A 10,552-nucleotide genomic window follows, 5' to 3' on the forward strand; every position below is an offset into this window, starting at 1 on the left:
CTCATTAAAAACTGTCCCGCACAAAATACTAACTGCTGAATACCTATCGCCGTCACATCAATCAAAAACGCGCACCTGTTTTTTTTCACACTTTACTATTTTCCAACTGCGCGTTAAGGCTTCGTTTTTTTTTGTTTTTTTCACGGGCACCTGTTTTTTTTCACATTTCGGGGTTTTTTCACACACACACCTACAAACACCCGGGCAACGCCGGGTATCCCTCGCTAGTACTTTCATAAACCAGAGTCCATTTTCTGTAGGCTATTTTTGAACCCAGTCAACGAAGGGTACTTTTGCTAGTATATATATATATTTCTATTCGTGAGTTAGAACGTGTTAATTATAAATTCTATTCAATTATAAGAATGTAGAAACTGTATAAATAGAAATGAGCATAATATTGAAATGAAACCAATAATCTGATAAGAAACCATAAAAACTGAATAAGTAATTAACGCTTGTGTTTCAAAGGAATATGCAAATTAGTAACCCTTCATGTAGTCGCCTGTGTATGCAAAACTGAGTATATTAAGAAGTTCGTTTTAATAATTTTTAAATGGAAAAAATAGGCTTTTAATATCAGTGTCAGAGAAAAAAAAAACGTTTATATATATATGTGTGTGTGTGTGTGTGTGTGTGTGTGTGTTTCCTAGAACCTTTTATCTTAAATGCTACGCAATATACACGATGTAAAACATATGCATAAATAGAACTGAGTGTAATAGTTACATGAAACCAATTATCCCAGAAGGAACCATAAAAATGAATTAATGAATGAGTTAATGAAATTCGTTTTCTTACAGGAATATGCAACTTAGTTAACTTTGATTTAGTAGCTAGCATATCCATGACTGAGTATATTAAGAAGTTCGTTTTAATAATTTTTATACATTTAAGTAAATTTGTCCCTAAGTCAATGTAGGGGCGACCCTTCTATACTAAGTCAGAGTGCTTATTTTTGCGGAGCTGGTAACCCCAACATTAAAAATGACCTTGTGTCACATTTTGCTTTTGTGTGGAAGCAACTAAATACCAATAGAAAAAGTAGGTTTTTAATATCAATATAAGTGTGATAAAAAAAACTCCACTTTATATAGATATAGATAGGTTATGGATGTTACATGTAATACGATTACATAGAAACTATTCTTTTATGTGCGTTCGAAATTAAAAACAACAAATAACCCTAAATTATTCGATTTATACACATATTCATAAGTTTTCAAATGCCAATCTTTCTCTCGGCTGAGAACGATTTTTTTTTTTTTTTTTTAACAAATAATTACTTTTTGTTTTCTTACAACCCAAAATAGTTTCGTTAAGTTTTTACGTTAGATTCGCTTGATTCGACTCGACTTATCGTGAATGAAAAGCTGAAGACCCTTTTCCTGGTAAAAAAAAAAAATAAAATAAAATAAATCCCTTATTTTTTTTTTATTATTATTATTTTATACAAAACATGAGATGAACATACTTAAACTAAGAAGTGCTCATCTGCCGAAGAAGATCATATTTTCAAACTCGCTTCAGTGAGTTTTCATCTAATGAAACATAACGTTTTAGCAAGACGAAAATATATCCTTAGTCTTGATAAGAAAATAAATTTTGGGCGCTGGACAAACGAAAAAAGCAACAACAAAAATGTAGAGTTAAATTCTGAAAAGGGCAACAAAAGACATGGACGACATGAGACAGCAACCGGAAGTATCTGGCATTATTGAAGAGCAGCCATTATCTATAGCCTCGTTTTCGTCCTTCCCCTTTTCTTTTCTCTTCCAAAATTTTCCTACTCACAACTTGTTTAATTTATTTTCAATAAAGGCTGTTTTAAAAAAAATGTTATTAATTTCCGACGAAGGAATTAAATTAGAAGTTCATCTTCGCTTATTCATTTATTTGTTTATTTAGTTTTGTGATCGGCGGCGTTTCTTTTTATTAAGTAATGACATTACCAAAACAAACTCTTGCTCGGTATATCTACACTGAAGTTTGTTCAACGAAAGTTTCTTTTAAAATCTAATTAATCAATGTTATAAACGATATTTTTAATTTGATCATCATCCTATACGCATTTATTTATGGAAAGCAGATTCGTCTTATTTCCGGAAGACCATAATCTATCATTATACTAAATGTGAGCTAATAAATGTTTGTTCCTCTAAGGCTTTTTTTTTTTTTTTTTTTACTCTAATGCCACAAAATGCATGGTAAAATATACCTTAGTTTTGGGATTGAGTTATGTTTATAAAAATGCTATTGTTCTAATCAGCTATAATTTACAATCAACTGAACAAGTCAATCTCTCTCACTCTTTCTCTTTCTCTTTCTCTCTCTCTCTCTCTCTCTCTCTCTCTCAGCTATTACTCTCGCTTACTCTCAGTCTATGTTGATTCACCCAATATGTAATAGTTCTTAATGTCTCTGTAAGTATTCAAGAAAGAGTAACTCTCATCTAATTTATATACATATGTTTACACATCACGTTTGAAAATTAGATTGAAACATAAATGACTTTACTTCTATATAAGAATAATTAAATGATGATGATGATGATGATGATGATGATGATGATGATGATGATGATGATGATGATGATGATGATGATGATGAAATTGTCCTAAGGGAACAGATAGAATGGCATGTTACGTATATTTCTTATTTCCTAGACTTTTTCGCTGTATCCTTTTCACATTGTTTTGTCTGTCGCTGTTATATTTTTCGTTTTTGTTTTTTCATCTAATTTATTTGTTTTTCTTCGTCTATATAACGTAGCGTTTCCCAAGCAAGATTCTACAAAATACTTCTAAGGATTCCACAAAAACGAGTGTGATAAGCTAATGTACTTTTAGCTTTTTGCCTTATTTCATATACGTAATATTATTAAACAGGCGCAGTGTACGAGGGGCGTGCAATAAGTAATGCCCCTGACCCACTTCCCATAGCAGTAGAGGAACTTGGCACAGTTACTAGTCTTTCTCTACATAGGAACCACCCAGAGTTATGCATTTCTCCCATCTCTGAAGACCGTTTTTGTAGAACACCCCAAGTTGGTCCTCCAACCACGACGTGACTTCAGAAATCAAGGCTGCATCATCTGGGAAACGCTTTCCTTTCAAAAACAACTTCATGGCTGGGAAGAGGTGAAAGTCAGAGGGTGCAAGATCAGGAGAGTAGGGAGGATGGGGAGGATTTCATAACCACACGCCCGTGCTTCTGATCTGGCGACATACGAGTTGTAGACAGGAGCGTTGTCCTGCAGGAGGAGGGTACCTTTGCTGATCTTGCCCCGCCTCTTTATTTTGATAGCTTCCCTTAATTTCCTCAAAAGTGAAGCATAATAGGCTCCTATAATTGTGGTACCCTTTGCCAGGAAATCTGTCATCACTACTCCGTCATGGACCCAGGTTTCATCCTGTGCAATCAGTCTTTTGAAAAACTTGGACTCATCTTCTTGGCACATCTTTAAATTCATCCTCGAGCACTCGACGCGTTCTCGCTTCTGGAATGGTGTGAGCAACCTGGGAATCCATCTGGCTGACACCTTATGCATATGCAATGATAGTTTATACATACCCTGTACTAATTTTGACATTTTGGGCTGTTTGGCGAATAGTAATGCGCCGATCTTCCAAAATGGCAGCCTCAATTTGACGGACAGATGCCTCATCAATGGCAGAAGGGGGCGACCAAGTCTGCGAGTTGTTTCCACAGACTTCCGGCCATGTTTGAATTCACGATGCCAGCGTTTTACAAGGTCATATGATGGGGCATTATCACCATAAGTTTCGTTCATTTCATGAAACGTCTCCTGTGGTGTGCGTCCTTTCAAATACAAAAACCGGATCACTGCTCGACATTCAACAGGCTCCATTTCACACCTGACTCAGTTCAAACACCTGTAAAACAGAAACCACAATTAGTTTAGAGCCGTAATTTGCCACATAACCTGTAGAGATATAAATCATTGCACATGTAAAATTTCAGCTAGATCAGACAACTGGAAGTGGGTCAGGGGCATTACTTATTGAGCGCCCCTCATATTCTTGGTTATTGGAATATTCTTAGACATCATCATATCAACGTTGGAATTCAAAAGAAAGGCGCAGTTTCACATCTAAGTAGAAAGTTTTACTTTATCAAATGCTCGTTTATTCCATGTTTCTTTTTATCAAATGTTTTGTCTTTTTAAATGTTTAATTTTATTAAATGTTTCATTTTATCAAATGTGTCATTTTAACAAATATTTCATTTTAAAAGATTTTTATTTCTTAAAAGGTTTCTTTTTATCCAATGCTGCATATTTTCACATATTTCATTTTATCTAATATTCATTTTATATATTTTTTTTATTTCATCAAATGTTTCAATTTATAAAATGTTTCACTTTATCAAATGTTTCACTTTATCAAATGTCTCATATTATAAAATGTTTTAAATTATCAAATGCTTCATATTATAAAACGTTTCATTTTATCAAATATTTCATTTTAAAAATATTTCCTTTTATTATATATTTCATCTTATAAAATATGTTATCTTATAAAATATTTCATTTTATCAAATATTCGATTTAATCAAATGTTTAATTTTTAAAAATGTTTCCTTTTATTAAATGTTTAACTATATCGAATTTTTCATTTTATCAAATATTTCATTTTTTTCAAATATTTTCTTCATCATATGTTTCGTTAAATATGTTATCTCATCAAATGTTTCATTTTACCAAATGTTTCACTTCATGATGTGTCATTATATTAAATGTTTAATTTTGTCAAATGCTGAATAATATCAAATGCTTTATTTTATCAAATATTCTATTTTATCAATTTTTTCATTTTATCAAACGTTTCATTTTATTAATATTTCATTCATCAAATATTTCATTTCATCAAATCTTTCATTCTGTAAAATGTTTCATTTTATTACATTTTTCGTTTGACTAATGTTTCATTTTATCATTTTTTTTTCTTTTATAAAATGTTTCATTTTATATTTTTTCTTTTATCAAATGTTTTATGTTATCAAATTGTTCATATTATCAAATGTTTTATTTAATCAAATGTTTTATTGAATTAAATGTTTTACTGAATTAAATATTTCATTTTATCAAATGTTTCACTTTATCAAATGTTTTATTTTATTAAATGTTTCAGTTTTTCAAATGTTTTTCTATATTAAATGCTTCATTTTTTTATCTTTAACTTTATCAAGTGTTTCATTTTATCAAATGTTTTTTCTATATTAAATGTTTTATTTTATCAAATTGTTTATTAACAAGGTATTGTTTACGTTACATTTAAACTTCTGCATATCAGTATAGCCAGGGAAGCAGGCAGCATGAAGAGAATCCCAAAGTCTAGTTGTTCGAGAGTAAAACTATAAGAGTAGAAAGCTTTCTGGTAATAAAGGACCTCAACAGCGAAGGGGTGAGATTTTGTTGCTAAGTAGGTTTGCCGGGGATATGTACGTCGAGGGCGCACAAGTGCAACGAATTCATCAGAGCACATTCCATTAAGGTATTTGTAAAACAGGCACACAGATGCAGCATTGCGGCGATGGGGCAGGGGTTGGAGCTTAGTTGACAAAGTGGGGCCTATTATATTGAAAACTCTTTTTTGGACCCTATCCAAAGGGGAGAGGTTAGTGGTAGATGCATCAGCCCGGATGTGGCAACAATACTCCATGCATGGATGAATGGTGGCCTTGTAAAGGTACAGGATACTCTCAGGTATGAGTAGTCTTCTAGCTCGATAGAGAACCCACCTTCTTTGCTATTTCTGGTTTTATTTTTAAATGAACAACACAAGGAGCATATTTTGAAAAGAGGGTGTATACGACGTTCTTCTCAACGTGTACTATTTATTTGGTGTTTCCTTTTTTTAAATAAAATTAGTGACTTAAGTTTCTTTCCTTGGATGCAGTAAAATCAGGTTTCGTTTTATAAACTTTTTATGTTAACCTGCACCTGAACAAATATAAATAATATATGGTTGTACTTTGAAATCAAATTCGTCATTAGCTGCATTGCTTGTTTGTTTGTTTTTTTGTTTTGTTTTGTTGTTGTTTTTTAGGGAGTGTTTTTTTTGTTTCTTTTTTTTTTGTTTTGTTTTATTTGGGGGAGGTCGTTGGAAGAATGACGATACAACTTATTAATTTCGAAGTACAGCCGTATATTCTTTATTTAAACTTATAGTGTATTGAACGCGTGAAGATGAGATACCAATTGATCTGTTAAGATGCTACCTTTCTCTCTCTTTCTCTCTCTCTCTCTCTCTCTCTCTCTCTCTCTCTCTCTCTCTCTCTCGCGGTTTCTTTCCTTCTTGCCTTTCTTTACTTATTTTTCCATAACAAGAAAAGCAGTACGCGTTTAGACAGCAAAAAGTACTGAACTGTTAGGCGAGTAACTACAATCAGAATTCAAATGTTTGGATTTTGATAACTGGATAAGCCAGAGAAATAACAAAGCCTAATAATGAAAGGTAACGCTGGTTACGTGATGAGCAAGTATATATAAGAGGCGGCGAAGCTACAGACACCAAAAAGGGAAAACCTTCACGGGCAAAGGGTTGCTGGTACTTTATTAAAGTCATAACCACGACCATCTAATCTTCCGAGCCCTTCCAGTGATCAGACGCAGCTGCTTTGAAACAACAAATTTTAGAAGACTTCCCACAATGCATTTCTACAGAATGTCTCACGCGCATTTTACCGAACTTTTCTCAACTATAAAGGAGGATATCATCGATGTCACTTAAATATTCATTTAAATATCATAGAATCTTTTGCAATAAAAAAAAATAAAATAAAATGCAACACTCAAGAATAACATCAACAAATAGCAATCCACTCAAACATGACATTTATATATATTTAAAAAATAGTTTTATTTAACACAGTAGTTTTTTTTTATTACTAATGAAGTGGGGTATTAACTTGCTTTTGCATGGTAATCTGTTACGAAATCAGTAAGGTTGATGTTCATCAATATAGAATTAAAATTCGTTATATTTTATATTAGAGTAGGCTTAGAAATGTTTTGATGTAGACGGTTGTGTATAAACCATATGTCTGGATAAAAAGAAAGATTTAGAGAAAGTCGTTCATTTCTACTTGTGAAAATAGAAATCCCTTGGTAAGCATGCGTATTTCCTGGTAAATAATTTTTTACATCTCGCGATGGAGTTAGGAGGACAGATGTTCCTCACTAAACTAATTTGATTTTCCCCGCGTACTGCATTTATAATCGAAATTACAACGCTCCTGGCCTGTTTATTGTATCCATATGCGAGAAGACAAAAATTAGTCCCCGTTGAGACGAAGCATGCAGTAAACATTCCACCATTTGTTTGCGTGAGCGAAAAGGTGTTCCTTTAGATCTAGCTAAAAAGGGTGTTTCTTTAGATCTAGCGTAATTTTAAAACTTAAAATAATTTGGTTGAGTTATTTCCCTTTGAACATATATAGCGAATCTGTTTGCTACATAACACATTTTGCAGACTTCGAGCACGTACTTATCCTCGCTATCGCAGTCATGATGACGACACTAATGTATTAAAAAATGCACTGAACGGATTGTAAAATTTATAATTTCTAAACCTTTCTCTTATTTAAATTATTTAAAACGCCATCAATAACTTCATTGTATCACGGCAAAAGCTTAAGTTATTTGGGTCAGCCGTAACTATTAGTTTGATTATCATAAATATTTGTGATATACTTTGATTTATTATATGAAGTAAAGTTGTCTTTTTTGCCTCTCTGTTTGGATGACTGATTAGTTAAAACTCTTAAAACTGTTAGAGAAGGACTGAAGATGCACTAAACCTTACATACTCTGGTTAGGATAAAGCAATTTACTGCAATATTAATTCATTTCAGATCAAGTTAGTAACTGTGGAGCCGAAAGAAAACAGCGTTTTTTTTTTTTGTTTGTTTGTTTGTTTTTTTTGGGGGGGGTTGTTTTTTGTTTTTTGCATTCAAGAAATCGAGAGAAATTACTATAAATAGTTTTAAAGTTATTTCGACCAGAACGAGACGCGAGATCCCCGTTTCGCAGCTAAAATCGAAGATTAAAAAAAAAAGGAAAAAAAAGATTAGGTGGTTTTTGTTTGAAATACAGTTTAGTCTCGTTTAGTCTCTGGTGTAGACTAGATTTATTCCTTGGAGAAAGAAAGAAAGAAAGAAAGAAAGAGAAAAGGCAAAGGAAAAGAAAAAAGAAAGACAGAGAGGGAGAAATGAAGTTCTTGTTTGCAGTGTATGCGTTGAATATCAGCAAGAAAATATTGACAATTATAAAACTTTTTTCCGCATTTTTTTTAATTATTTTATTTATTTAATTATTCACTTATTTATTTATGATTTCAACTGATTGTTCGATGCCTACTTTATTTATTTGTCCAATACGACGTAATAAAACAATTAATACAAAAATTAATTCTGAGCTAAACGTGACTGCTAGTGGCATTGGGAGAAAGTATATCATTCGTAAGTAAAGCTATTTACTATTTGTACAATAATTGGAATATTTTTATGTATGTGGCAACGGCGCTTTATTCGAAATTTGGTATATGTATTTCATCAAGCGTCGATATGCATATGATCTGAACGCCAAGCAAGATGTATGAGGTGTGTCAGAGTTTGGGGGGAATTTTTGACACCCTGAACACAAAACTACGAATAAAATATTTTAAAAATCGTAATTTCTCGTTTGTTTAATTTCTTTATGGAATATACTTCCAAAATAAACTATTAAGGTTTTTGGAAAAATAATAAAAATATTATTTTTTATTTAAAAAAAAAAACAGTGTTTACAAAGTGCCTGCGCGCGCTCATACAGCCATTTTTTCTAAGTAATGAATTAAATTAATAAAATGAATTGAATTTTACGAGTTAGATTTTTTTTCAATTTAAAAATCTATCAAAATTTTTCTATTGGTTCAATTTTTACAATATTTGCAGGTTTAATGTAAAATGTTATGCTCTTTCCAATAAATTGAATACTTAATATATAATATTATAGACAAACGTTTTTTTTTTTTTAATTCAACCCCCTATTTTGAAATGTCTATTAAAATGAAAATAATTAATTTTCTCACCTCAGATTTATATATCACAAATTGAAGATAAACGATCAATAAATAAAATAGTCTAATTTAAAACAAAAAAAAATAGTTTTGTGCAAATTTACCTGTCAAGTCAAAAGTTTAAAACCCTTTTTTAAAAAAACACGTTGATTTTTTTTAAAGTGAATCCTCACATTTTTTAAATTTTGTCCTGAAAAGATTGAACACCTACAACAATTTTTTCTGCTTCATTCAATGTCTGTTTGTGTTTTAGATTTAAAAAAATAAAGAAGAAATAAAATACATTAAATCAAAAACTCATGTATTTCTTTAAGAGAATTATAAAAGTGGAAAATTGGTCGAGTGGAATTTGTCTAAACGGCAAAAACTGATAAGTGAAATGTGATCATTTTTTACCTACGGTGGCCCATAGACTAACTTTTGTTTACAGCAAAAACATACCATAAATAGAAAGGGGAGATTAATTCTGGCGCTTTTAGGCCACCGAAGTTCTCAACTGAAAGAAAGGGAGACGTTTGTCTCCCCTTTCTTCCAGTTGTGACCATCTGATATCGCGGTATTTTTGAATCCTTGCTTAAAAAAATATTTTATTTAAAAGGTATATGGAATATAAAATATAACTATGGATAAATTCTTAACAATGAAGAATGGAAGTACCCATTGATTAGTATTTTTATAGATAAGTGATTTTTGGAATTTATATATATTTATTATATTCGAAGTAAGTTAAAATTCGTTAATTTTCTTGAAATCTTTCTTTTTAAAAGAAAACCGATTAAAAAAAACAAATATTACATATTTTGCTATTAAACTTGTTATCATTCTTACAATTTTGTCTTTGCTCCTTTTATTGAAGAAAAAATTAGGGTTTAAATTACATTTTTCAAGTAGTCATAGGCTTCGGAAAATAGTAAGTCTAATTATTCAAGTTTTTATCACGCATTTTTAATGGCGATTTCTGACACTTCTAAAGATGTATCTAAACTAGAAATATTAGGTTGACTTTAAATGGTTTTACTTTAATTTCTAGATAATTTGCTAACCAGTTTCTAGTGTTTAGTGTTTATTTTCAATCACCTTACTAAAAACAAGCGCATCATTATCTTGTTAAATAGTTCGATGAATTACTATTTGAGGGCTAAGATCACAGTGTAGTATCTGTTCTGATACTGTACTAAAATTAATTTGTACTTGGTCAATGGAAGGGAAACACTCTTTCCTGAGGCATTTTTTTTTTTTTGTCTACTTCCAGAGTGCCACTTTTGGCGGAGCTGGGTTTCTTCCACATTAAAAATAGCGTTGTGTCACATTTTGTTTTGTTTTTTTATGGGGAAGCAAATAAATACTAATAGACTCTCGTAAGTAACAATTAAAAACAACTAGTTTTGGAGTTTTTTGTTTTTTTGAATTGTATTTTCTTTGTCAAAATTAATAAATGCATAACTATTTTGAACAGTTTATAATAAATA

This window comes from Euprymna scolopes, chromosome 1 (assembly GCF_053919585.1).
Source record: "Euprymna scolopes isolate OS-2025 chromosome 1, ASM5391958v1, whole genome shotgun sequence".
NCBI lineage: Eukaryota > Metazoa > Mollusca > Cephalopoda > Sepiida > Sepiolidae > Euprymna > Euprymna scolopes.